At 43.0% G+C, this 25,287-nt stretch overlaps 1 protein-coding gene across 1 annotated transcript in view; it reads left to right on the top strand.

Annotated features, from left to right (window-relative positions):
* Nucleotides 1-2,626, top strand: part of LOC145342638 (type-2 angiotensin II receptor-like) — a 50,788-nt gene extending 48,162 nt beyond the window's left edge. The window contains exon 3 of the mRNA XM_080188184.1: nt 2,447-2,626. The gene's annotated coding sequence lies outside the window, so the exon portion shown is untranslated. The remainder of the gene's footprint in view (nt 1-2,446) is intronic.
* The last annotated feature ends 22,661 nt before the right edge of the window (nt 2,627-25,287 follow it).

The following is a 25,287-nucleotide window of genomic DNA, read 5'->3' as shown; positions in this document are numbered from 1 at the left end:
GTGCTCCGGTGTAGAAGAATCTGGGTATCTTGGTTCATGAGTCACAGAAAACTTGCATGTAGGTACAGTAGATAATAAAGAAAGCAAATGTTGGCATTTATAGCTAAAGGAATAGAATATAAAGGTAAGGAACTATTGATGCAATTTTTCAAGGCATTGGTGAGACTGCGCATGGAGTATTGTGCATAGTTTTGATCTTCTTATTTGAGGAAAGATGTAGCAGCATTGGAGGAGGTTCACTAGATTGATTGCAGAGTTGAGGGGTTTGCTCATATGAAGAGAAATTGAACAGTTTAGGCCTATACTCTCTGGAATTTAGAAGAATGAGGGGAGATCAAATTGAGGTGTACAAGATGATAAAAAGTATGGATAAAGTAGACGTGGAGCAGATGCTTCCACTGGTGGGGCATTCTAGGACGAGAGATCATCCTTTTAGGATAAGGGGTAGCAAATTTAAGAGTTGAGGAGAAACTATTTCTCCCAAAGGGTTGTGAATCTGTGGATTTCACAATCCCAAAGTGCAGTGGATGCTGGGACAATGAGTAAATTTACGGAGGAGTTGGACAGATTTTTAATTGGAAATGGGGAGAAGGCAAGAAAATGGAGGTGAGGAGCATATCAGCCATGACAGAATGGCAGAGCAGACATTCTTGGGCTGAATGGCCTAATTCTGCTTATATTTGGAACAAAGAAAATTACAGCACAGGAACAGGCCCTTTGGCCCGTCAAGCTTACACTGACCGTGCTGCCTGACTTAACTAAAATCTTCTACCCTTCCGGGGACCATGTTGCCTCTAATCCCATTATTTTATGAATTTATGAAGAGTGGGGCAGTGTTGTAAGTGACCATTGTTAGGAAGACAAGGGCTTCTCTTCTCTGACTTGTGCACCCATCTGTAAGCCTGTAAGGTTATAACTGATATGATCATTTGACCTTCTAATGTAGGGCTTTTAGAGGAAAAAAAATCACCAAAATAAAAACTTGAATTGCAAAATGAAAATTTGGCATTCCTGAATCAAATATTTGGCAAATTGCAAATCAATGATAGAATACTTAACCATAGCTAAAATACTATATGCATTAATAGAAAAATAATTGAAATTAAATGATTTGTGCTAACTTTTTAATTCTAATTTTGCTAGCAGACATCTTAAAAACAAACTTTAAGACTCCAGAATAAGTTTTTCAACGATTGACTATAATTTTGAAAAGCTCCGAAACAAAATGGTCATATGCCCTAAAACCATGCTATAGCTAAATCATTTACAGAGGTTTATTTGGAGCATTCTGACTCTTTTTCTATTAAAATAATTACTTAACTATAAAGTGCAGCTTGATGATTTAGCATTCATCCTCACAATGAAAATGTAGCTCTTAATTTTCTTCTTTAGGTGTCTCTCATATTATTCTCAACGGAAAAGATTGAAAGCCACATGCAGGCCGTCACCTATAAATGGTGACAATGGCATAGTGTTGTTGTCATTGAACTAGTTATCCAGAGACTCAGGGTAATTCTCTGGGGATCTAGTTCAAATCCTACCATGGCAGATGCTGAAAGTTGGATTCAATAAAAATCTGAAATCAAAGTCTAACAATGACCATGAAACCATTGTTAGTCAGTGGTTGTAAAAACCCATCTGGTTCATTTAATGTCCTTTTTAGGGGAGGAAATTTGCCCTCTGGCCTTGATCTGGCATAGATGGGTCTCCAGATCATTTTAGTTGACTCCTAAATGGCATTCAGCAAATGGCAAATAGGGATGAGCAATACATTCTGGCAATGCCCACATCCCAGGAATCAATTATTTAGAAGTAAATTGTGATGCTGCCTTGCCTTTGAATGCAATCAGTGTTAGTTGTTCAATCGCGGCTGTTGCATAAAATGTTCCCAGTGGGATGGGGAGATAATGGATTGGTGATGATTCAGCCAGAAGCATGTTCCGTGTCTGTGCCAGGTGGATTGTTGTTAATGGGGCGTGTGCCAAAATAAATACCTGAAACTTCATTGTAATTGATTTAGTGGAAATGCTTTTTAAAAACCAGGCAAGTTATCCCACTGTGAAGGTGGGATGGCAGTTCTCTTGGGGGAGAGGTGTATCCTTTTGTTTTTTTTAGCTTTTATCTCCAAGTTCTGACATGTGGCTTATCCTTTAAATACAAGCATGAGTAAGAAAGAACCTTTGCCAAAATATTACTGCTTGACATTCTCCAGTATTTGTACTGCAGCGTTCTGTCTTGTTGTTGTTGGGACATAGTGGAATTCCATTTGTTACTGTGGTTTTTGAAAAATCATTCCATTATGGTAGAGCTGAAGGTCAATTGCGTCAGTTGGGTTAATGTGCACTCTGGACACTGTATATTTGTACCAGCGAGTTACTGCAGCAATTATCATGAGGGTGCAGTGTGTCAATTTTTTCATTAATGTTCTGATTGTATTTTATCATAGGAAACCTATCAGGTGCGAGGATCTGGAACAATTCCCAAGAAATCTGAGTCACAAAGTGAATATTTGGTTTCTGTACATTCATCTTATAGTGGGGACAACATAGAATCTATGAAAAAGAAGATTGCCATTCAGGATGAAATGTTAAAGAAACTAATCACACTGGAGATTAAACTGACTGAATTAGAGAAGATTTTGATCTCCAAATATGGGAATAAAACACCTGTTTCATGTTAAACATTCTATCCATTTGATGCTACAAAATGCCACATAATTGTAGTTGTGCTAACCTGTACTGAAGGGGAATAAAGTAGCGACAAAGCAAGAACTCAATTTGTTTTCAGCAAAGTACTTTGTTATGTAGTAATTTAACTGTTTTTATAATTAAAAGAGACTAATTGCAATATATTTAAAGAAGGTATCTGCACCAGCAGCTAATGAGGACCTGAACCAAGACAATGGAGAGTGTTGTTTAGCACTGCCAAAGCGCTAAATGGGATAGATACCGAACAGAACCAGCAGCTCTTGCTGGGTTTGCATGAAGCGCGGTAGGCCATCAGCAGCAGCAGAATAATGTTCAAAATTTTTATAAACTCAAGGTTCTGCATATCCCCCATTCTGTCATTACCATCAAGTTTGAGGATCAGACTACTGCAGCGAGAAATTCAGAGGGCATGACGGCAGCCTGGTGAAGCTACAATACATGACTAGATGGATGGCAATCAATGGAAGTAGCTTTGCCGTTTGCACGCTAAGTAACCTCACTACAGCTGATCAGATCACAGCTTTTGAACATTCTTTGCTCTAATGCACTGGGCATTCCCCAGGATACATATGTGGAGCATTCTCCTTTGGATAGTTGCTGTCCATCACTATTTATGACAATGCATATTTGCTGTGTTTTTTTTAGTCCAATCCATTAGTTTGGGTCCACTTAGCAATAATCCATGCTATTTTCCATTGCTTGGCAAGAAAGTAATATCCAGTATTGTAGCTTCTCAATTTTAGGTGTACCTGATACTGGCCCTGCCATGCCCTCTACACCAATTTGAACCACAATAGATATCTTGCTTGATGGTAATGATAGTGAGGGATATGCCAGACTGAGGTTACAGATTGTGAATACAATTCTGCTGTTACTGATGATACGTAGTGCCTATTCACATCCAGTTTGAGTTATTAGATTCGGAATTGATCTATCTAATTTGACACAGTTTAGTACCACACAATGTAATGGAGGATATTCCCAATGTGAAGACATGATGATCACTGCTACCAGGACTCCTGGACCAATGCATCTAGAACTGGTGAGGACAGTGCCATCATTGACCTCATGCCATGAGACCTCAGACTCTGGGGTCAATGTTGAGGTCTTCTCACAGCCAGTCCCACCCATCATTGAGCCACTGCTTTTGGATCAGTTCTACTGGTTGGATAATACATAACTAGGGGACGTTGGTGTCTGAGGCATTTGCTATAAGGTATGATTTAATTTATGTCTCTGCCAGGCTGTTGCCTGACCAGTCTGAATGAAACAGCTCTCCAAACAAAACCATTTAATGTTAGTCAGGATCATGGGTGGCACAGTTGTTAGCGCTGCTGCCTCACAGTGCCAGGTACCCTGGTTAGGTTCCCAGCTTGGGTCACTGTGTGGAATCTTCATATTCTCCCTGTGTCTGCGTGGGTTTCATCTGGGTGCTCCGGTTTCCTTCCACACTCTGAAAGACATGCTGGTTAGGTGGATTGGTCATACTAAATTTTCCCTCCGTGGATTCGAACAGGCACCAAGTGTGGCGACTAGAGGATTTTTACAGTAACTTCATTCCAGTGTTAATGTAAGCCTTCTTGTGAACTAATAAATTTAAGTTTAAATAAAGTTCTCAAGTTTAAAAACTTGAGCATTTTGTGGGGTTCACAGGGTGTCATTGTCTTGACTCATGCCTAGGTTTACTGAGTTTTCACCCTTTGACATTTCTGTAGCGATTTGGCAAAAACTCTGGTTTTCAGAGGGCAGCTAAGTCAACCACATTGCCGTGGATCTGAAGTCACATGTAGGGCCAGATCAGGTTGTTTTCCTTCCCTGAAGAATGTTAGCAAACCACAACAATCATGGTGTCATTACTGAAACAACTCCTTCGATGAGAGTGCCTTATCAAGAGAGACTAAATAGTCTGGATCTGCATTCCTTGGAGTTTAGAGAGAGTTGTGACACCATATAAGTTGGTGTGAGACATTTTCGCTAGTGGGAGAGTCTCAAACAAGGGGACATAGCTATAAGATAAAGGGGCGGTCATTTAAATCTGAGGGGTGTAGAAATTTCATTTTGCAGAGAGTGGTGAATCTCTGGAATTCTATTCCCTGAAGGGAAATGGAAGCTGGATCATTAGAAATATGTAAAGAGGAAGTGGAGAAATATTTGATCAAAGAATAGAGGTCTATGGGGAAATAGCTCTGCAAAGAAGTTGAGGCTGGTATGATTTAGCCATGATCATATTGAATGGCAGGGCAGGCTTCAAGGGCTTGGTGTTCTGCTCCTGCTTCTGCTTCTTGTGTTCCTATGTGAGACTAGTTTTCAATTCTAGGTTTTGTAGGAAAACATTAGAAGTTAAAACAAGATCTATAGCAACAAAAACAACATTATGCAATTTCTCTAATGTAATACAAGGTTGCAAGGCACTTAACAGGAGGGTCGTAAAAGAAAATACTACAGTCACAGGCTTAGGGAGGGTATTTCAAGCTTTGGGCCTATGGAACCGAAGGTACAGCTACCAATGCTAGAGCAATTAAAATCATAGCTGCACAAAAGGCCAGGATTAAAGGAATGCAGATCTCCTGAGGGGTTGTGGGGCTGGAGAAAATTAATGGCACAGCATTCATTACAGCAGTGACTACATCTCCAAAGTATTCCACTGATTGTAACACACTTTGGGATGACTTAAAACATAATAATAACAACAAGCACTATTAAAATTAATTTATTACTGTTTGGGAACTTAGTATGTCTCAAACACAGTTACCACCCCTCAATAATTCACTATGTCACACACTGACATTGTAAACAAATACAAATCTTAATTGAAATTAGTTTTATTTCATATCTAATAATGTTCATTACAATGGCATTTGTTACATTTTTGACCCTATAGTAACTCTTGAAGTTAAACAGCCTTAAGCTGGAGGCTCCACATTTTGTTTTCAAGGTATTCATTATCTTTGTGACTTTCTGGTCCCCAGGTTAGTTGAGTATTCCTTTTGTTGACTGATTTAGAACTGTTCCCTCCCTTTTTTTTGCAGCCTCGTCCCCTAGGTAGCCTCACTTCCTCCTCAGCCCAGCCTGGCCGGACTTTCTTTCTACCAGCCTCATCAGTTTCACTCTCAAACCCCCTGTCCTCCTTTTGCTGCCTCACCAATCTCCTCCTGCATCACTTCTAACACCTAACCTCCACTTTACCCTGATGTACTTCTCCCCAACCCATGCTCTCCACTAATCTTCCCAAAGCTCTATTCTTCCAAGCACAGGCTATTTCTCGCCCATGTTTGCTCCCGAGTAAGCATATCTGCAACAAACGTAGGAGAGGAACAACTTGGAGGAGCAGCTCTTCATTCTGTCACTTCCATGTAAGGTGGTGACTTTCCTCTGGTCATCCCTATGATTGAATTTTCCAGGGCATTTCATGGGCAAGTTCACTCGCTACCCCCATGTATTGTGGGAGACCAGCCAGGAGTGCGTTGGAACGGTCAAGTCTAGAGATAATGATGACTTCAGAGGTTTTCATAAGCAGATGAGCTGTGATAGGGCCTGAGACAAGACAGCACCACAGATGGAAGTAGCCACAAAGACAATGGTGCTGGAGCACAAAGAGAAGATTTCACCCAGAATCAGACTCTGGCTGAAATTAGCTAGATAAGAATGGAACCAGGTGAGAATGTTTAGTCAGCTGAATGGCAATGGGGAGCTCAGAGGAGAATGGTGTGGTCAATGCCCTCCCTCAGAGCACTGTGTGGATGTCACTACATCTGAGACTGTAGTGGTTCGAGGAGGCAGCTCACCACCACTACCTGAAGGGCACCTAGGAATGGGCAATGAATACTATCTAGCCAGTGATACCCATATACCATAAATGAATTTAGGAAAACCTGTATGAAAGACTGCAGATCGACTGAGGAAAAACAAGGAGGGAAAGTTTATCTTTGTTATAGCTACATAGAACATCACGTGTGTTTCCCTTTTATAGGGATCTCCTCTCTTCATTTCCTCATGAGTCTGACATTCTTGTATTCTTGCCTTTTGCTAATGGTTTGACTATGGAAGAAACTGAGATTTGAAAAATGGAAGATAAAGTGACATTTAGTGGGTACAAATGCAAAATGTTGAAGCTGCTGGAAATCTGAAATAAAAACAAGTACTGAAAAGACTCAGCAAGTCAGGCAGCATCTGTGGCCCAAATCAGAATTGATGTTTCAGATCAGTGGCCTTGTGTTTCTTCCTTCAGTTCTGATGTAAAAATTTTTTTAAGTAGGGAGAAGAAAGAAGAATAGGCAAGGTCTGTGATATGAAGGAGGGCAGGGAAGATTAACAAAAAATCTCGATACAAAAGAATGGTAATGGATATAGTTATGCAACTAGTCTTAATGAAGTGTGAATGGCTATATAGAAGCCATTTTTTATTTCAAAAATATACTTTATTCATAAAAATCTCAATTAAACCATTGCAAAACTACATGTCTATGACTTGCAAACAGTGCAGAATAAAAACATTTTTGCAGTCCTAGACAAAATACAGTCGTAACATTTCAAAACTTAAAACTATACACGTGCCTCAAATTTTACTGTGTGCTGTTAGTGCTCAGATTGGCACACAGTTATGCAGGTCGAGGGTATCCTGCAGTTCCTGGGCCCTCGGTCTGCCTCCATTAAAAGGCCTTACAGTGTGGCCTTTCCCCATTGTGCCTTTGCAGCGGCTGCCCCAAGCTTCAGCGCGTCCCTTAGCACCTAGTCCTGGACCTTGGAATGTGCCAGTCTGCAACACTCGGTCAAGGACAGTTCTTTCAGCTGGAAGATCAGCAAGTTTCGGGTGGACCAAAGTGCGTCCTTCACCGAGTTGATGACCCTCCAGCAGCAGTTGATATTTGTCTTGGTGTGCGTCCCCGGAAACAGCCCGTAGAGCACAGAGTCCTGTGTCACCGAGCTGCTCGGGACGAACCTCGACAAATACCACTGCATCTCACTCCAGACCTTCTTTGCAAACACACATTCCACAAGGAGGTGTGCGACCGTCTCGTCAGCCCCACAGCCGCTTCGAGGGTAGCGTGCGGTGCTGTTGAGACCTCAAGCGTGCATAAAGGATCTGACAGGGAGTGCCCTTCTCACCACCAGCCAAGCCAGATCTTGGTGCTTGTTTGTAAGTTCTGGTGATGAGGCGTTCTGCCAGATGACACTGACAGTCTGCTCAGGGAACAATCCGACAGGATCTGCCACCTCCTTTTCTCTCAGGGCCTCAAGAACGTTACACGCTGACAGCACTTGAATGCAATGTGAAGGGATTAAAAAAGCCAGCAAAATTATAAAAAATGTACAGAACCTGATGGAGGGCAAGTTTAGACCATAACCTTTAAGTTCAATATTGCATCCTATAGATTGTAACTTGCAGAGATGAAAGAAAAGGTGCTGCTCCTTGAACTTGGACTGAATTTTACTGTACTGTAGCAGGGCGATGACAAAGATCAAAGTGGCACCAAGATGGAGATTTAAAATAACAAACAACAAGGTTTACCATGGTGGCATGGCATAAGACTAGTAGGATAAGCATGTAGGGTTATGGGGATAGAGCCTGGGTGGGATTGTTGTTGGTTGCAGGCTCTGGACCAAATTCCTGCACTGTAGAGATTCTATGATTCTAAGATGTTCAGGGTCATGCTTGTGGACTGAATGAAGGTGTTTTGTAAAGCAGTCATTCTGTCTCATAGAAACCCTCCAGTACAGAAAGAGGCCATTCGGTCCATCGAGTCTGCGCTGACCACAATCCCACCCAGGCCCTATCCCCATATCCCTATATATTTAGCTACTAATCCCTCTAACATAGCATCTCTGGACACTAGGGGCAATTTTTAGCATAGCCAATCATCCTAACCTGCACATCTTTGGACTGTGGGAGGAAACTGGAGCACCCGAAGGAAACCCATGCAGACATGAGGAGAATGTACAAACTCCAAACAGACAGTGACCCAAGCTGGGAATTGAACCCAGGTCCCTGGAGCTGTGAAGCAGCAGTGCTAACCACTGTGCTACTGTACCAGCCCATTTGATTTCCCTAATGTATAGTAGACCATATATGTCCACAGACTTAGAAAGTGATTGTCCTATCACACCTAAGATATCTTATCACACTTGCACTCCAGTGATCTACATTGGCTCTTTGTCAAGTAACACACTGATTTTAAAATTTTCTTCCTTGCTTCCGAAACCTTTCATGGCCTCATCCACCCCTTTCTCTGTGATGTTCTCTAACCGACCGAGAAATCTAGGTTACATTTAATGCATTTCCAAATGTGGCATGGTAGCACAGTGGTTAGCACTGCTGCTTCACAGCTCCAGGGTCCTGGGTTTGAGGAGGAGGAGGAGGAGAAAATGGATAGAAGAGAGATAAAATTTAGAAGGGGAAGGGAAAAGTAAGGGAAGGGGGAATAACGTAGGGGAAAAGAGTGGGAGGAGAAGAAAAATGAAGGAAGACAAAGAAATAAAAAGTAGAGAACAGTAAAAAAAAATTGAAACCAAAGGGTAGAACTAATCATCTGAAGTTGTTGAATTCGATGTTGAGACCAGAAGGCTGTAAAGTGCATTGCCGGAAGATGAGATGCTGTTCCTTCAGTTTGCATTGAGTTTCTCTGGAACATTGCAATAGGCCAAGGACAGACATGTGGGTATGACAGCAAGATTGTGACTTTAAAATGGCAAGCAATGGGAAGGTCAGGGCCCTGATTGCGCATAGACCAGAAGCACTCAGCAAAGCAGTCACCCAGTCAACACTTGGTCTTTCCAATGTAGAGGATACCACATTGGAAGCAGCGAATGCAATACACCAAATTGAAAGAGGTGCAAGTGAAAAACTGCTTAACCTGGAATGAGTGTTTTGGACCTTGTATGGTAGGCATGGAAGAAGCAAAGGGACAATTGTTACACCTTTTGTGATTGCATGGGAAGGTGCCATGAGCAATGGGAGAGGTGTTGGGTATAGTAGACTAGGTTATCCCAGAGGGAATAGTCTCTGTGGAATGTCGACAGAGGGAGCAAAGGGAAGATATGTTTGGTGGTATCAGGCTGGGAAAATGGTTGAAGATTATGTTTTGCATGCAAAGGCTGCTGGTGTGAAATGTGAGAACAAGGGGCTCATTGGCTAGGTTGGATTTGTCCTGTATCTTGTGTGCAGACCTACATGGGCAATTCTTTACATTGCTGAGTACATGCCAGTGTTGTGGCAGAAGTGGAACATCTTGGCTATGAGCATGGAAAGTTCTGGAGCAAATGTTTTCAGTACTATTGCTTGAACTTTCCCAGGGCCCACAGCCTTTGTAGTATCTATTGCCATAGAGTTACAGACTGTGATTGAATACAATTGTGTTGTCTGTAGTGCCTCATTGTTGCCCAGCCTTGAGTTGCTACATCTGAAGCTATTGCACTTAGCACAGCATGATGGGAGGAGTATTCTCAATGTGAGGTGGGAATTTGTCTTCACAAGGATTGTGTGGTGGTCACGCACACTGGTACTGTCTTGGACAGATGCTGTAAGGATGGTGTAAGTGAGGTTGAGTATGCTTTTCCATCTTGTTGGTTCCCTCACAACACTGCTGCAGGCCCAGTCAAGCAACAATGTCCTATAGAAGTCACCAGCTTGGTCCGTGGTGTCATTCTGCATGATGGACATTGAATTTCCCATCCAGAGTACATTCTGCGATCTTGTTGCACTCAGTTCTTCCTCCAAATGGTGTTTATCATGGAGGAGGAGTGATACATCAGCTGAGGTAGGGTGATATGTGATAATAAGCAGGGGTGAGGAGGGATTAATTGACTCCCTTTTTATATTCAAACCTCTTGGTTGGTTGCAATAAGATGAATTTAAGAAGGTTCCCTTCCCTTGCAGATTCCTTTTCTTATGTTTTGAGATTTAAGTGTTCTGTGGTTGAGAAGCTGCCTTCTTCCTTTTCAGCTGTGGCTTTGCTAACGTGGCTTCCTCCAACCATTGAGAAGAGAGACTTTTATTTTTTATCTGATGGAGCAGGGGTGACTTCCATCTTTTCTTGCTTCTGTGTCACACATTCTGACACACGCAACACTAGTTCACTGGCGGGCTTTGCAGCTGGCTTTGTATCCAACACCCTTTGTGTATTTCTGGGAGAAACCCATTAAAATAGGTCTGGGGCATGACTTGCAATTTATACTTCCTGTTGAGATAATCCACTCCCATTATCTCCAGGAGGTGGCAGTTCAGAACAAATAGTAGAGATTGGCCAGGAAACTGTAGTTGAGTTGATATTTGAAATCTTTCCATTTGAGCAAAGAAAGCTTTAATTGATTTTGCTGGAAGGTTAGCAACTTGAAACATTCACTCAGTTTTTCTCTCTACAGCTGCTGTGCCAACCATTGAATATTTCCAGCATTGTCTATTTTTATTTTGAATTTATTCAAATTTTTAAAAATGGAAGGTTTTGATAGAGGTCAGGCAATTCCTTCAGCTGACAAGGTATAAAAATGTATGCCTAACCTTGGACACTCTCAAAAGCATCTGATGTGGGTACCCCCCTGCCCACCCACATGGTTGGTGAATCTGGAACTTTCTAAAGTGACTCTTCCTAACCCCAGCCCCTGACCGCAATTACCCAGTCTTGATCTTCCATTCCACTTATTCCCTGTTCCAGCAACTAATCCCAGTTTCCCCTTCCCCATCCCAGTCCAATTATCCACGCATAGCTTTCCCTGCTTTTCCGATCATTCATTCATAATTTACCCAATTCAATCATCCAATCACAGCTTCCCCTTTCTCCTCCTTGTCTAATCAGCCAATCACAGCTTCCCCTTTTCCCTCCCTGTCTGATCATCCATCATGGTTTCTCCTCCGCCACGTGCTCTTTGATCCTCCACAGCTTCCCTCCCCTTTCCCGCTCTCTGCAGCCGCTCATGCTGTTTTGGTTGGTTTTGTTAGTCAGCTTGCAGCTCGAGCTTCAGCCGCCTTTACTCGGTGAGCAGCGAGATCTGCAGCCTAACAGCTTTTGAGATGGGAGGGGTCCAGGAATAAAACCAGAGCTGGGAAATCGGAAAGGAGGCGGGGAATGAACTGGAATGAGAAAATAGTAGTAAGAGTCAGCTACTTTTCTCAGACCAAATCCAGGGAGCGCCTTACGCTGAGCCAGTAAGGGGAATCAGAGCACCTCAGTCCAGGGAATCATCTGGCTGCTGAAACAACTGCCACTGAAGACCAGAGGCTCGGGAATGAATGGGGATATCTTGATGGAAGCAAATGCCAACTAGTGGCACCCAGAAACCTGCCCAATGACTGAATATAACCTAAACAACACGTGCATCTACCTGTACTTGTAGGGAAAATTCCTAAAGTCGTAATCTCCTGGATACCTTTTTCTCTGAGAAATGTAAAGATGTGAATGAAGGGTGGAAATTGGGCTTGGACTCGAAGAAGATTCCTCAAACAGTTTTGGAGACAGTCGAGTGAATTATCTGCATGAAGCAAAAACATGAAATGAGAGAACAAAGAACAAAATCAGCCCGGGAAACAGGCCCTTCGGCCCAACGAGCCCGCGCCGCCATCTCAACACCACCAGTCCCTCTCTCCACCCACGACCCCTGTCTAATATTTTATGGCCATCCAGATTGAGGGAAACTGATTTAGGGACAATTTATTCCTGCCAATCAGCCTAATAGCACATCTTTGGGGTGTGAGAGGAAACCGGAGCACCCGGAGAAAACCCACGCAAGCATGGGGAGAATGCGCAAACTCCCACAGACACCGGCCCAAATCCATGCGTCTGCACAGCAATCAGCGATAGTCACTGAGCTGTCGTCTTGCCCAGTATCTTGTCCAGTTTAGGCACACACTAACGACATGAAGCACTAAGCCAATCTCGAACAACCAAGAGCAGCCCCAGTACGACCCATCGTGTGTATGCCTCTCGTTGGACACGAGGTGGACCGACTTAAAACCTGTGAATGAAAAGAGAAAAAACATTATCATACTATACCCATTTACATTACTAGGGATGCCCCAGTGCTAATGACCCTTATTTAAAAGGATCTCCTATATCCACCCATCTCCAACTCAGTCATGTGCCTGTCTAAATTAATCTTAAAGGACTCTAATGTGTTTGCCTCCACCACCTTACTTGGCAGAGCATTCCATACCCCCACTACCCTCTGAGTGAAAACCTCCCTCTAATATCTGTGTTGTATCTGAGAGGGCACATCTACTGACAATGACATTATAAATTGTGCTTTCTAACCTGAACCACTAATTACTAATTTGAAGAAGCCAACCGGGCTAATCAAGCTCCCAACCTGAACATCCTAACCATTAGCCTGAAGCCCTAACCAACTTCCTAAATAATAATCACCAACCCCCATATCCACCAGTATTAATGTGCGATGCAGGACTGTGTTGTGTCATTGGCTATTGCAATGTCACCAATGATTCAGGTTGGCCATGTTGGCATTCTGAATGGGAATGTGAAGATGATCCGAAAGTGAACCTCATTAAAAATGTGAAGGAATTTGTGGCTGTATTACAGGTCAGGAGTCAGGAAGCCAATCAAGATAGCTAGACTCCTGACCAGAAAAGTAAGTGGCTCAGATTAATTCTGATTTTGTGCTGTTTCTGTTTGGACTTCCCTTTCTCATATTTCACAACTTGCCAAGGCTCCTTCAACAGCATCTCCTAAATCCACAGCCTCTAATACCAGAAAGGCAAGGTCTGCAGATAAATGGGAACACATAAGAACATAAGAAATAGGAGCAGGAGCAGGCCACCTAGCCCTTTGAGCCTGCCCCGCCATTCAGTAAGATCATGGCTGATCTGAAGTGGATCAGTTCCACTTTCCTGCTCTCTCCCCATAACCCTTAATTCCCTTGAATATCAGAAATCTATCTACCTGTGACTGAAACATATTCAACGAGGTAGCCCCCACCACTTCAATGGGCAGAGAATTCCAGAGATTCACTATCCTTTGAGTGAAGAAGTTCCTCCTCAACTCCAATCTAAACTGCACCACCCCCCCACCTTATTTTGAGGCTGTGCCCTTTAGTTCTGGTTTCCTTTCTAAGCGGAAAGAATCTCTCTGCCTCTACCCTATCCAGCCCTTTCATTATCTTGTAAGTCTCTATAAGATCCCCCCTCAGTCTTCTAAACTCCAAAGAGTACAGACCCAGTCTATTCAATCTCTCCGCATAAGCTAACCCCCCGCCCATCTCCGGTATCAGCCTGGTGAACCTTCTCTGTACTCCCTCTGAGGCTAATATATCCTTTCGCAAATAAGGGGACCAAAACTGCACACAGTACTCTAGTTGCGGCCTCACCAGTGCCCTGTACAGTTGCAGCAAGACCTCCCTGCTTTTATATTCTATCCCGCTCGCGATAAAGGCCAACATTCCATTCGCCTTCTTGATCACCTGCTGCACCTACAACCTGAGTTTTTGTGATTCGTGCACAAGGACCCCCAGGTCCGTCTGCACAGTAGCATGTTGCAACTTTTCACCCTTTAAATAATATTCCATCTGACTATTATTTCTTCCAAAGTGGATAACCTCACATTTGCTAATGTTATACTCCGTCTGCCAGGTCCTTGCCCACTCATTCAGCCTATCCAGATTGCTCTGCAGACTTCCTGCGTCCTCCACGCAATTCACTTTTCCACTCATCTTCGTGTCATCAGCAAATTTTGTTAGCCTACACTCAGCCTCTCTCCTCCAGATAATCTATGTATATGGTAAACAGTTGAGGCCCCAGCACCGATCCTGCGGCACTCCACTAGTCACCAACTGCCAACCAGAAAAGCACCCATTTATTCCAACTCTCTGCTTCCTGTTAGGTAGTCAATCCATGCTAACACTTTACCCCCAACTCCGTGTACCCTAACCTTCTACAGCAACCTTTTGTGAGGCACCTTATCGAACGCCTTCTGGAAATCTAAAACCACCACATCCACAGGTTCCTCTCTGTCTACCGCACTAGTCACATCTTCATAAGAATCCAGTAAATTCGTCAAACATGACTTCCCCTTTACGAATCTGTGCTGCCTCTGCTTGATCGAACCGTTCTTTTCTAGGTGTCCTGCTATTTCTTCTTTAATGATGGATTCTAGCATTTTCCCAACTACAGGTGTTAAGCTAACCGGCCTGTAGTTACACGCCTTTTGTCTGCTACCTTTTTCAAACAGCGACGTAACAGTAGCTGTTTTCCAATCCGCTGGCACTTCCCCAGAGTCCGGCGAATTTTGATAAATAACTACTAACACATCTGCTATTACTTCTGCCATTTCTTTCAGAACCCTGGGATGCATTCCATCCGGTCCTGGGGACTTATCTACCTTCAGTCCCATTAGTCTATCAAGCAATACCTCTCTAGTAACAGTAATTGTATTAAGGACCTCACGCCCTACCAACTCTCTATCTTTAATATTCGGTAATCTATTTGTGTCCTCCTCCGTGAAGACCGACACAAAAAACTTATTTAAAGTCTCAGCCATTTCCTCATTTCCCACCATTAAATCCCCCCTCTCGTCCTCCAAGGGTCCAACATTCACTCCAGCCATTCTCCTCTTCTTTATACATTTGTAAACACCACCACCTATGAGCTCCCCTCCAATCCACTCACCTTCCTGACTTGGAATTATACTGTAGTTCCATGACTGTCTCTGGGCTAAAACCCTGGAACTCTGTTCCTAATAGCTTTGTGGCTGCAGCAGTTTAAGAAGGCAGCTTCACAAAGGAAATGAAATTAAAGATGGGCAACAAATGCTGACTGACCCGCAGCACCTAAGCCATGTCAAACAGTAAAACAAAATTCACATTCTGTGGCATCAAATAGAAATATTCAACATAAAGATGGAATAGTACAGACGGCTGTTTACAGTGGTTGAATGTTGATGAGGAATCATAGATACAAGATTAATTGTAAGAGATTTAGAACAATGACCAGGAGAAACCTCCTCAGACAGAACTGTGAGATTGGAATTCACTTCCAGAGCTATTAGTTGAGAACAAAGTTTCTGGGTGACAAATAATCCTCATGCCTTTATCAAGGTAAAATCCCAGTTCAAATATTTCTCTGAATTTTGATGCAATTAATCTTTTTTAAAAATATTTGTTCATGGAGTATAGGTATTGCTGGCTGGCCAGCATTTATTGCTCATCCCTAGTTGCCTGAAAGCAGTTGAGAGTCAATGACATTGCTATGATTCTGGAGTCACATGTATGTCAGACCTGGTAATGATGGCAGATTTCCTTCCCTAAAGAATGTTAGTGAACCAAATGTTTTTTTTCTGACAACCAATAATGGTTTCATGGTCATCAGCAGATTCTTAATTCCAGATACTTTTTATTGAATTCAAATTCCACCACCTACCATGGCAGGATTTGAACCCAGATCCTCAGAACATTGGCTGAGTTTCTGGATTAATAATCTAGCGATAAAACCCACTAAGCCATCACTTCCATGTTACCTGACTACGTGCAAATTGATTGCAGGTGTCAAGGAGTAGCAGGGAATGCAATCTAAATGGCAATAAATCTTAATATAGTTCTGTTTGGGGTGGTTACAGTGTTGTGGACTGGTCCCTTTAAGAGAGCAATCAAATGGTCATAGTGTGATGTTATTGGCCTTTCTGGAGGCTTGCAGGCAATCTAGGCCTTAACCCTATACAGTAACCACCTCTGTGACTGTAAGGGGAGTCGGAATGACTTGGGACCAAAGATCAGCAGATCGGGGTCGATATGATAGGAATAGATACGATACAGAAAGAGTTATAAAGCATCCAAAATATACTGCTTGCATAGCAATACATATAACCACTATTAGATAATTTAGACATGTATTTTTGAAAACATATTCCGTATTAAATGCATATATCTTTGTTAACAACATAATGCTTGTAAGGCATGATGGGGTGTAATTAAGTAAAAAGAATCGCATTCCTTAAAACACAATACTGCTGCTGAGCAAAGGGAAAAATACAATTCTTATCAGCAGTCTCCAAATAGCCCTTATGAATGGAATACATATTGAACAAAGAAAACTGGATAAGGGGGCCTGGAAAACATCAGGAAACAATGAGTAGGACCCTTAAGGTCCACAAACTGATCACATAGTCCCATGCTGCCCAGGAGTAGGTGTTATTGGCAAAGGTATATAATCTGTACTTAAAATGATTGGCTTATACCCAGCTGTGGAGGGCAAATTACTCTTAGTTCTGCAATTATATCTTTTCTTCAAAAGTTATGTAATTTCAGAGTTGATTTGGAACTGCTCCAAATCATTCTCCCATGTATATTGACGAAGCTTGGAAAAATAAAGAATGTTTTTACCAGATTACTGTCTTTGTGAGCCTTTATGTTTAGCTGAGCCGTAATTAAGAGGGGAAATCCCCCACATAAAAGCCAAAACGCTCCTACAGTGATTAAAACCTGCTTGCTGTATTCTGTTGCTTGTTATCACATTCCTTGGCATCAATTCTCCATAACAAGTAAACCAATGACTAGAGCGGGATTGGAAAAATACTGAGAAGAAAAAAAATTCTTAAACTGAAATTTGTGGGGGCTTGAACTTTGATGATTGAGACATCAGGTAGGAGCAATAATGGGTTGAAACATCACAGAACAGAGTGCCGATAAGGTATAAGAATAAAAAAGAGAATTCTTATTGGCTGAGTAAGTTGTAGATTCCAGTTGGCAGTGCAGGTGGTTGCGTATCATGGAAGCCAAGGAGCTTGCACAGTAAAAAAGGGAAAAAAAAAGAGTTAAAGTCCATGCAATAAAGGAACAAAAAGAATAAGTTCTTACCAGAGAAGTAGTTGGTAGACTGTAGTCGGTGGTGTCCACGCACATGGTTGGGTAAAACAAAAGCCATAGACCTTGCACTCAAAAAAGGAGAAAAAACGGTTTGTGCAGTAATTTCAGCATTGTGTTTTAATTAGGATTAGTCTGCTCTGCAGTCGGGTTAATGTTAGAAGTCACTAGCTAAACAAAAGGAAGACACTGCATAATCCCTCAAGCCTGTGAAGAAAATGGCAGGTCACTTTCATGCCATAAACTCTTTTGATGAAGAAACTGAACATTGGAGCTCCTACAGTATTGTGTACAGTCAAATAAAATTTCAGAGGAACTTCTGGTCCCAACTTTTCTTGGTAATGTTGGAAGCAAAGATTTTAACTTACTCTGTAGTTTTGGTCCAGCCAGAGAAGCCCAAGATCAAAAGCTTTGACCAATAGGTGAAAGTCTTTGAAAAACATTATTCTGACTTTGGCTTGCTGCAATGTTCCAGTGGAGGAACAGCATTTCATCTTCCGGCAAGGTACTCTACAGCCTTCTGGTCTCAACATCAAACCCAACAACTTCAAATGATTTGCTCGACTCCACCTTGACTCCCTTTGTTTTCATTCTATTTTATTTAATTTTTTATTGTCCTCTACCTTTTATTTCTTCATGGTCTTTCTTTGTTTTCTCTTTCCTTTTCTCCCCTCGTTTCCCCTTTTCTACATTCTACCTCTCTCTCATTCCGCTCCCTCTCCACACCCTCCACATTTTCATTTGTTACAGCTTACAGTTTCTCTGCCGTTTAACTATTCAAACCTTTTATTTTTTCTTTCAACAACTATTAGCAGCCTTTTCCCCTGGTTTCTTTGGCTGTGACTCATCTTTCATTCCCTCACCCTGCAGTATAAACATCTCCCACTTTCGACATCTTTTAGCTTTAACAAAGGGTCATCTGGATTCGGAAATTCAGCTCTTTTCTCTCCTTATAGATGCTGCCGGACCTGCTGAGATTTTCCAGTGTTTTCTCTTGGTTTCAGATTCCAGCATCTGCAGTAATTTGCTTTTATCATAGGGTGGTGTCAATGGATATGACATCAATATGCAAGAGGGGGCCATTCTCTGGCTGAGTGCTGGAGCAAGGATAGCAAACGCAAGAATTGTGGCAAAGTTGGTCACATTGCAAGAACTTGTTGGTGAAGTCTGGATTTTCCTGAAAGAAATGCTCAGAAAAATAACCTGGACACATTTAAAAAGAAGAAAATTTAGAGAAAAAGTTTACAACGTGATTGGTGAGAGCAACGATCATGAAGATATAATCCAGGAGTCTGATGAGCTAAGGTTGAAAGTTTTGTTGGTTCAAGGTGAATCTGGGTAATCCCTACACTGAGTGGGCAACTTGGAATTGACACAAGTGATCTCATGATTTGGAATTGGGGACCAAACATAGTGTGTCAAAATTCGCAGATAACGCTAAGATGAGTGGCAGAGCAAAGTGTGCAGAGGATGCTGAAAGCCTGCAAAGGGACATAGATAGTCAGTGACAAGGGTCTGGCAGATGGAGTACAGTGCTGGTAATTTGAGGTCATCCATTTTGGTAGGAGTAGCAGCAAAATGGACCATTATTTTAATGGTAAAAAATTGCAGCATGCTGCTGTGCAGAGGGACCTGGGAGTCCTTGTACATGAATCACAAAAAACTAGTTTGCTGGTACAGCAGGTAATTAAGAAGGCAAATGGAATTTTGTCCTTCATTGCTAGAGGGATGGAGTTTAAAAACAGAGAGATTATGTTGCAGCTGTGTAAGGTGCTGGTGAGGCCACACCTGGAGTGCTGTGTACAGTTTTGGTCTCCTTACTTGAGAAAGGATATACTGACACTGGAGGAGGTACAGAGGAGATTCACTAGGTTGATTCCGGAGTTGAGAGGGTTGGCTTATGAGGAGACACTGAGTAGACTGGGGCTATACTCATTGGAATTCAGAAGAATGAGGGGGGACCTTATAGAAACATATAATGTTATGAAGGGAATAGATAAGATAAAAGCAGGGAAGTTGTTTCCACTGGCGGTTGAAACTAGAACTAGGGGACATGGCCTTAAAATAAGGGGAAGCATGTTTAGGACTGAGCTGAGGAGGAACTCCTTCACACAAAGGGTTGTGAATCTGTGGAATTCCCCGCCCAGTAAAGCAGTTGAGGCTACTTCACTGAATGTTTTTAAGGCAAGGATAGATAAATTTTTGAGCAGTGAAGGAATTAAGCGTTATGGTGAGCAGGCGAGTAAGTGGAGCTGAGTCCACAAAAACATCAGCCATGATCTTATTGAATAGCAGAACAGGCTGGAGGGGCCAGATTGTCAACTCCTGTTCCTAGTTCTTATGTACTTATGTTCTTATTTCTTTAATCCTTTAGACAACAGGGGCAATTCTCCCAAAAGTGCTGAATTGGTAGGAGAACTGTTCTAGATCACGATTGTTTTTTTTTCAGTGCAGCTTCAGACCCCAATCTCCCCACTCTGAACACTTCAGCGGTCACAATCATGAATATCATTAAAAACCCTGAGGGTGGGGCCTATTTGCAGCAGAGTCTGACAGCTCCTGAACTCTGCATGTGCAGTGGTCCCGATCTATCAGTCTCCCCATTCGCTGGCCAGCTCAATCGCTCCCACAACAATTCCTGGGTCAGTCCTGATTTCCCCTGACCCGGAGCGCCCTGATGTCCAGCAGACCCCCCTCCCTGACAGATCATTCCCCCCCCCAGCCCACCCCGATCACTGGCCCCCCCTCCAGCCCCAACTGATCCTGTCTGCAGAGTGGCAGCGAGACCTCCTTACCCTACCAATCGCCCCTATGCCCCACCCACAATAGATCCTACCCTTGGCACTGCCCTTCAGGCAATGCCAAGGTGCCCTCAAGCTTGGGCATTTTGCCCCTTGGGCAATCCCAGGGGCACAGGCTAGCACTGCCAGTGTGCCCGTGCCTGGGCGGGCCCCGATTGCCCTCCTCTTCATTCTGGCAGGGTCTCCTGCTGGTTCCCCAAATATGGGGAGCTACTGTAAACCCCGCCAGATGAAGTACTCCCGGTCGGGTGGGTGCAGAGGGACCTCGGGGTCCTTGTGCATGAGTCGCAAAAACCCAGCTTGCAGGTGCAGCAGGTGGTCAGGAAGGCGAATGGGATGCTGGCCTTCATAGCGAGGGGGATTGAATATAAAAGTAGGAAGGTCTTGCTGCAGCTGTATAGGGCATTGGTGAGGCCGCAGCTGGAGTACTGTGTGCAGTTTTGGGCGCCGCACCTGCGCAAGGATATTTTGGCCCTGGAGGGAGTGCAGAGGAGGTTTACTAGGCTGATACCGGAGTTGAGGGGATTGAGCTATGAGGAGAGGCTGAATAAACTAGGCTTGTACTCGTTAGAGTTTAGAAGAATGAGGGGAGATCTCATTGAGACGTATAAGATGATGAATGGGATGGATAGGATAGAGGTGGAGAGACTCTTCCCACTCAAAAAAGACAGTAGGACTAGAGGGCACAGCCTCAAGATAAAGGGGAGGCGGTTTAGAACGGAGTTGAGGAGGAACTTCTTCACTCAAAGGGTGGTGAATCTCTGGAATTCTCTGCCCGTTGAAGTGGTGGAGGCTGCCTCGCTCAATATTTTTAAGAAGCGGGTTGATGGGTTCTTGATAAGAGAGGGGATTAAGGGTTATGGGGAGAGGGCGGGAAAGTGGAACTGAGCCACGACAGATCAGCCATGATCTTATTGAATGGCGGGGCAGGCTCGAAGGGCTGGATGGCCTACTCCTGCTCCTATTTCTTATGTTCTTATGTTCTTATGTGATGCTATCGGGAGCGGCACGGGCTCGATAATCAAGTTGAAATGACATTCAAATGACATTTGAAACATATTCAAATTACTTACTTATTGCTGTACTGCATATTCCTGGTGGCGCCATTTTCTTCTTCTGGTTGGGAGATGCGTGCCGGGAATGCTCACGGGGAACCCGCAAAATGGCTGACACGCACCTCCCAACCCAACCTGCCAGAAAAATAGCGGATCGCAATGGGAGAATTGGGCCCAACATCTCAGCAGTAATTAAAACATCTTCCTTTAAAGCCAGCAAACATAATTTTGAGAACATATATGAAAGTAATTGTGCCACTGAAAGCTCACATCATCACCAAGGTACGGCTGAGTGGACAAATGGCGGAGTTGCCTCTCCATGTAGTGTGAGCAAATTTCCCAGCTCTCTTTGGTCAATCTTGTTTGGAGAAGATCAAGCTTGACTGAAGCACTATAAACATTGGTTGATGTAAAAATAAACCTTCAGCACATCCTGGACAGGTATAAGCGTATTCAACAATATGCTTGTCAATGGAAGGGGTTCAAGTGAAACTCAAAACCAAACCAAATAGCCAACCTAAAACTCTCAAGGTGAGAGAAGTACTACATGCAATTCATCTGACTGTTGAATCAGAATTAGTGCAACTTGTTAGAACCTGTTAGTACAAGTGAGAAGGCCGCACCCAACATGCCTGTCATGAAACAGGATGGTACAGTTTACATCTGTGGTGATGTTAAAACGACCATTAATCCAGTGTTATGCGAGGACCAGTATCCACTTCCGTTGATTGAGGGTTTGTTTGTGGGTTTATCAGGATGGCAGAAGTATAGCTAGGCTTATTTGTAAATGGAGGATGCATCTGAACTGCAACCTTTGCTTACCATTGTTATACACAAAGGTCTTTTCCATGACAAAAAAAATACCTCTTGAAATAACCCTAGCACCTGTTTCATTTCAGCAGTCAATTGACCAAATTCTTAGTGGGTTACTCTGTGTACGATGGTATCTTGATGCTTTTCTGATTACTAGTGCAAGTGAATCCAGAAGCAAAGCTGAAACTTCTTCAAGTACAAGAAAAGTGTGTTTTTTTCAAACACTGATGCACTACATGGGTCACCTGATTGATAACAAAAGACTAGCTAAAGCACAAAAGCTCCACGCTCAACGAATGTGACACATTTAGGGTCATTTTGAGTTCTGGTCTACTACTATGGCAAATTCTTCTCAAATTTAGCGACCTTGTTGAAGCCACTCCATAATCCATTGTGCATTAAATGGCCTTGGCATTGGTGACCTGAATGCGAGGAAGCACTGAAGGCAGTTAAAGATGCTTTGCAGAAGTCTGAAGAATTGGTTCATTTTAACCCCAAATTGCTATTACAACTTGTTTGTGACGTAGGACATGGTGCCCTTCCGCCTCCCCTCCCCCACTTCCTAACACCCCAGTAGTCATAAAGTCTCCCATCCCATCCCACATTCAGAACAATGGAACTACACTGTGTCTGAAAACAGCACTTCCAACACTCAGTGAAATCCCCCACCCCATCCAGCAAATTTCCAGCCTCTGCCTCAAACCCCCCCCCCCTGCACTTCAGGGGCTCCTGCTCCATAATCACTTACCTTCTCACTCTTCTTCAGTGCTGTCACGTCAGGTCTCAACTCTTATGAAGCAGTTGTAAATAGGGCCAGCATGATGTCATGCTGGAGAGTGGGGAGATGCTAGCAGTGGGGAAAATGCCATTGCAAACTCACTAATTATATGGTAAGCTACGGAAAAGCATGTGAATAGCTGCCACGCCAGTTTTCAGTTCTAATCTGTTTATGCTGAAAACCTAACCTAGGTGATGTATGAATCCCGCAAAATGGCTGCGACTGATGTCTCCCGGTGCGCTGCACTACTCAAGCAGCTCAGAGGGCTGGGAGAACCCTGGCCCATATGTGTCAAGGAAGCTTGAGTTGACAGTCCAAGGTAGATGCTGTAGTGGAGAAATAAAGTGATTATTCCCCCAATTTATACCGAAAGTTGTTGGAGCAACAGCATGAAGGGCATACAGGTATAGTCTGAATGAGGGAACTTGCTCAAAGTTAGTTTTGGTGGCCAGGTCTTGATGCCCAGATAGAGAACAAAGCTAGACAGCGCCAGTTATGTGCTTCATAAGGAACTCACCACCATTGTCATTATTTCCTGAAGTTCCATGGCGATATTTATTGATTTCACTTGTTTATTTGAGGGTCACATGCTCTTGGTTATAATTGACGAGCATTCTTAAGTGGCCAGAAGCTGTTATGAGGGAATCCACCACCATTGAGCAAACTATTGAGATACTTGATGACATCTTCACAATGTTTAGTAAGCCAGAACAAATAGTCTGTGACAATGGTTCATGATTTACTGTATAAGAATTTGAAGTCTACCTCAGAGTGGTATTCAACATATTAAATCAGCACCCTACCATCCATCTGCTAACGGGTGAGCTGAAAGTTTCCTACAATCCTTGAAATATTTGCTCAATGAAAACATCTTGAGACCAAGAATCATTCACTGATGCCTTAATTGCATTCTGGCATCCTAAGGAAATACTACACATGCGACTCCACAGAGTTCATCCAGTTTGTTGTTCATGAAGAGGAAGCTGAGAATGATGTTTGATCTTCTAATATTGCAAGAAACATCAGCGTTACTAGAGCGAAACCAACAATCCCACATTGCCAGGACACAAGTGAGTGTTATACGACACTTGTTTCACCAAGGAGAATGAGTGCTGATGCATAGCTGTACAATGGGTGAAAAGTCTAAGCGAGAACTGGTCCCATCTCATGCACGGTTCAATCCAAGGATGAGCTGGTTTGGAGACACCATGTTGATCAGTTGCTAGCTTGACACAGTGGGTTGTCAGAATCACCTTGAGATGAGCCTCTGTTTCGCGCTCCTGATGTTATTACTAATGATTTATCTGAGCCCAAAACCCCTTAGAATCCCTACAGTGCAGAATGAGACCATTTGACTCATCGAGGCTGCACTGAATCACTGAAAGAGCATCTTCCTCATGCCCATCCACCCGCCCTATCCCTCTACCCTGCGCATTTACTATGGCTAATCCATCCAGCCTACACATCTTTGGACACTAAGGAACAATTTAGCATGGCCAATCCACCTAACCTGCACATTTTTGGATCGTGGGAGGAAACTGGAGCACCATGAGGAAATCCACACACGAGGAGAATGTGCAAACTCTACACAGTCATCCAAGGCTGGAATCGAACACAACATCCTGTTACTGTGAGGCAGTAGTGCTAATCATGTCCCATTGTGCTGCCCATAAATAACAGATGATTCCATGGCTGCTGCTCAACTGTCATTTGGAATGGTAACAAGACACTTCTAAGGGAAGGGATATCTACAGAAGTTCCTGAGAATATGTCCAGCATTGGACACAACCAAATTCCTGAGCAAAGTATACAACCAGCAAGGAATTGATGTGCTCTTCCAGATCACCTTTCCTATTGATTGTATGTATAGAGAGTGTCATGTGCATAGAATATTTTTGATGCCATATATAGCCACCTGAGTAATTTGTTGTTATGGCCTTGATGAGGGAGGGAAGTTGTATATTTGGGTAGTTACAGTGTTGTGACATGGCATCGGCCCTTCCAGAGGCTTGTAGACAATCTAGATCTTAACCGTGTACAGTAACCACCTCAGCAATAAATCTGTTTTCTGTATTCTGTTCAACTCTTGCCTGGCACTCAGTGTAACTTGTTATTGCATCTGATGGCATCAATGCTACATAGCAATTTTCATTTTTTTTTCACTTAATATCTTTTGCTCACTGTGATTCATGTCGTGCCAAGCTGTTAGATTATCCCACAATAGAAAATTTGTTTGATAGTTTTGGTTTAGTCCATGCAGCAATAAAATTAGCTGGAAGTGTGAAGTCTTTCTCACTTTCATAAAATTTATAAGCTAATTTCTTCCACCAAAATTG

The sequence above is a fragment of the Carcharhinus amblyrhynchos genome, chromosome 4, assembly GCF_965287045.1.
Source record: "Carcharhinus amblyrhynchos chromosome 4, sCarAmb.v2.hapA, whole genome shotgun sequence".
Classification (NCBI taxonomy): domain Eukaryota; kingdom Metazoa; phylum Chordata; class Chondrichthyes; order Carcharhiniformes; family Carcharhinidae; genus Carcharhinus; species Carcharhinus amblyrhynchos.
The sequence above is the reverse complement of the archived record's forward strand: the minus strand, read 5'-3'. Positions and strand labels throughout refer to the sequence as shown.